The sequence below is a fragment of the Aptenodytes forsteri genome, unplaced genomic scaffold (genome assembly GCF_000699145.1).
Source record: "Aptenodytes forsteri isolate BGI_AS27 unplaced genomic scaffold, ASM69914v1 Scaffold76, whole genome shotgun sequence".
NCBI classification, from domain to species: domain Eukaryota; kingdom Metazoa; phylum Chordata; class Aves; order Sphenisciformes; family Spheniscidae; genus Aptenodytes; species Aptenodytes forsteri.
The window spans coordinates 6,402,919-6,406,706 of record NW_008794444.1 but is presented as its reverse complement, the minus strand read 5'-3'; positions in this window follow the sequence as shown (position 1 = coordinate 6,406,706).

The window sequence follows — 3,788 nt, the reverse complement described above, 5'->3', positions numbered from 1 at the left end:
AAGCGGACTGGGAGTTTTGCAGCGTTGAGTTTAGCCATGTGCCGGGGCAGCCAGAGCAGTTCCTGTCAATGCCCCTTACCCCAAGTAAGGTAAAGCTTTCTCCATCCCATATGTTTTTTGCAGTTTCCAGGAGTGAACCAGTGGCTCCAAGGTGAATCCAAGGCTTGGTGGAGATGTTTGCTTTGCTGTTTTCAGGAGAGGATTCCCACAGCTGGAGTGCTTAGTCAGGGAAGCAGAGCCTGCCGCAGCACCTTTGGTGCGTGCGCTCTCTCTCTCTCTTGCTGTGGCATTGTTTCGAACAGCAGTGTCTGGGCTGGTGGGTCAGTTGGTGCAGGAGGCTGCACCCAGGCATACGGGCATTTCTACGCTGTGTCCTGCTTCCTTTGCGGGACCCTATTGCCAAGAGCCTCCGGTACCAGTAGACATCATTCTGGCTTTGCCACTTCCATTGCCTCTTCCATGTACCTGCTCACAGCGATGTGTGCCAGCGTTTGGCACACTGTGTTTCAGGTTTCGCCGTGCAGTGGTGCCAGCCTTTTGTCAGGATCTGTTCACGGACGGAATAATGCTTCTGGATGATTTTCATGCTGAGCCTCCTGCTCGTCCGTGTGTGGAGGGACATTCCGGTGTCCCCATTTTTGGGATATGTAGTTTCATGCTCCCTTTTGGTACCGCAGGTCCATGTGGGTACTTGAATAAAATTGCTCTCCTGACTATTTGGAAGATAAATGATCAGATCCCCATGTGTGTTCGTGTGCTGTCTGGGGTTTCCCCCCATGTCGCTTGCTCACTGTGGCACTGAGTGGTGCACCAGAGACAGGAGCAAGAGCCTCTGAGTCAGACATTGGGACTGGGCTTCAGCCTCCAAAACACAGGTGGGGGAGGAAGATAAATCTAAGCCTGAGGCACCATCTACCAGCATGCTGGGGCGTAGAGCGTTGTGCAAGGTCACGTCGAGTTGGCTGAACTTGGGAGATGTCAAGGCACTTTCTTAGTCTCTGTTCAATTTAATATATTGTATAATTTCAACATTATCCAAGTTAAACTACATGTTGTTTTGAACTTTCAAATCTTTCTGCCTGTGAGCCTCCGTCCCATGGAGTCGTTTGTGCTGCTGCGTTCGTTCCCTCCCCGAGGTGACAAGGAGATGTAGATGTTGACTCCACAGGTGGAGCGGAGCCCCGGGAGGCGCTGCTGGCTGCAGGCAGCACTGGCCACCCCCGCGCGGCACCGGGAGCAGCCTGGTCGGACGGGGAGGCTGCCCGGGCGGGAGGGCGGGGAGTGGGAAGGGGCGTAAGATCACAACCAGGATGCGGCCGTGGGATTGTTCCCCGCTGCTGGACCCCTGGAGCAGCTGCTGCCCTTCCCTCTCCCACTGCTCACCCCCTCTCCCCAGAGCCGTGCTCCCCCAAAGGGGCTGCCGGCACTGGCGTGGGCAGCTCCAGCAGCTGACACTCGCTGGGTGCAGGTGGGCGATTGACAAGAATAATAGTCATGGATTTCCCCACGATGTGACTATTGTTCCCCGCTGCTGGACCCCTGGAGCAGCTGCTGCCCTTCCCTCTCCCACTGCTCACCCCCTCTCCCCAGAGCCGTGCTCCCCCAAAGGGGCTGCCGGCACTGGCGTGGGCAGCTCCAGCAGCTGACACTCGCTGGGTGCAGGTGGGCGATTGACAAGAATAATAGTCATGGATTTCCCCACGATGTGACTCGCCAGCACGTGGAGTGTGGCTATCGGAGTGCTTGATCACACACAGCCGTTAGAAGTGGCAGGCAGAACCGCAGGGAGCGTTACAGGTGAGAGCAAGCTGGTGCCAGGACAGGAGCGGGCGAGCGCCCGGCCCTGGGGCTGCTGGTGCATTGCCCCCACACACGAGGGGCTGGGGGAAGCGGGCAGCACCGGCAGCGCCCGAGTCTGCGTCTGGGGCTCTGGCAGCCTGTCGTCCCGGGGAGCGGAGGTCCGCACAGGGTGGGTGGGTGCCGACCCCTCGGTCGCTGCCCTGGTCCGGGGAGGAATGTGCCCAGCCCTGCGCTGCCTGGGGCTCCCTGAGAGCGGGCAGGGGGACCGGGATCCTGCCTGGCATTTTCTTAGATGGGTGAAAATGCTGGGGTCGTTTGGCAGTGGGAATTATCCCGACAAGTGTCCAAACAGGCTGAAACAAGGCGTCTCATTTTGGTTTTCTGAATGGCAAATCAGTTTCTTTGATAGAAATAATGACATTTTCCTCGTGGGAAAATTGGGTTTGGGAAACGCCGTTTCCTGTCAAAAGCTGTCAAGGTGGAAACCGCCCGGCCAGCTGCGGTGCTTGGGAAAGCCGCCGTGCCGCCTGCAGCCACGTGCAACCGTGGTGGTGGCCGAGGGCAGGAGAGGTGGTGGCATGCTGGGGTTGGCGGCACCCCAGGGGCTCCCCATGGGGCTCCCTCTGGGGCTTTGTAAAAGGCTGCTTGTGAAAAAAGAGAATCAGAGTAATCTATTTTGAAGGTTTTTTGGTTAAATTTTCTATGCAATTTTGTAATCTGAGATTAAAACTCTAGCAAAGCAGATCTGCAGCTTTGGCAAAACTCTGCTCTCTCGAGAATAGTTCTAACATTTTGACTTCAGAAACTCCTCATGTTGAGGAAAAACCTCCTGACTGTGCTTATTAGTAGGGCTGTTGGACTTTTCCACATCTTACCATTATTTTCACTAGTTTATGACAATGTTATACATTGAGTGTTCAGGCTGCATTTGGGCTGAAGCACTGGGTATTGATTGCCTACCTCCGGCTACGATCTGTCTTATTGGAGACATAGAATCATAGGATGGTTTGTGTTGGAAGGGACCTCTGAAGATTGTCTAACAATCTGATACAGTGCATTTCAGCAGTTCCTGATATGACTTTAATTTATTTTTAAGTAGAAAACAAACTGGTTATTATTCTGGGGAGGGCTTTGTCACCTTCCTTGCTTGATACCCATTAAAAATCCGCAGCAGGACTTTGGCAGGAGGAAGAGCATCACCAGTGTTGCTCGCACTGTGAACCTGGCCATCTCGCCTGTCTGGGGCCGTGTCGTGGGTGATGGGCGCCCTTTGGGGGACTGGCCCCACCTTCTCCTGTGCCACGAGAAGGTGCCTGTGCCTCTCCTCCCAGCAGCTGGGATGCAGGGGGCCGGGGGAGGCGTCTGCAGGGGGGGCCAGGAGCAGAAGCAGGGGTAGTACTGCGTCTCTGTGATTCCAGATCCTACGTGTGAAACGGGGATGGCATTGCCTTCCCTCTCAGGGGAGCTGAGAAAATAGGCGAATGTCATTGGACATCATTCAGAAAAGCCAAAGGAGAAGATAATAACTCTCTTCAGAGCAAGGCTTGAACAGTGAGCAGTAAATAAATCCTGATGCCACAAGTGAACAATCCAGATAAAATAAAATATTTAATGGCTAATTATCAGGCAGGCACCATCCATCCTGATTCCTTGACAGGACAGGGTCCTTTGGCAAGTACTGAGCATGCACGTGGCGGTGTGTTGGCAGGAGGGAGGGAAGCGGCACTGGCTCCGGCTTGGCATTCCTGGGATCGGTGTGTCAGATCCCTGCACCCTTGCTCCAACCCGTGCTTTCTGGGCTTCAGCGTTTGGGCAGATGTTTCTGAAACAACCACTTTGTGCTGAGTTTTCAAACCTGCATGTCCTTTAAAACAAAAGAAAAAAGAAAAAGGGAAAGCTGGAAGTGCATGTTCTGGGATCATCCTAGGATTTGTGCTGTGAGACGATGTCATGGAATCATAGAATCATAGAATAGTTTGGGTTGGAAG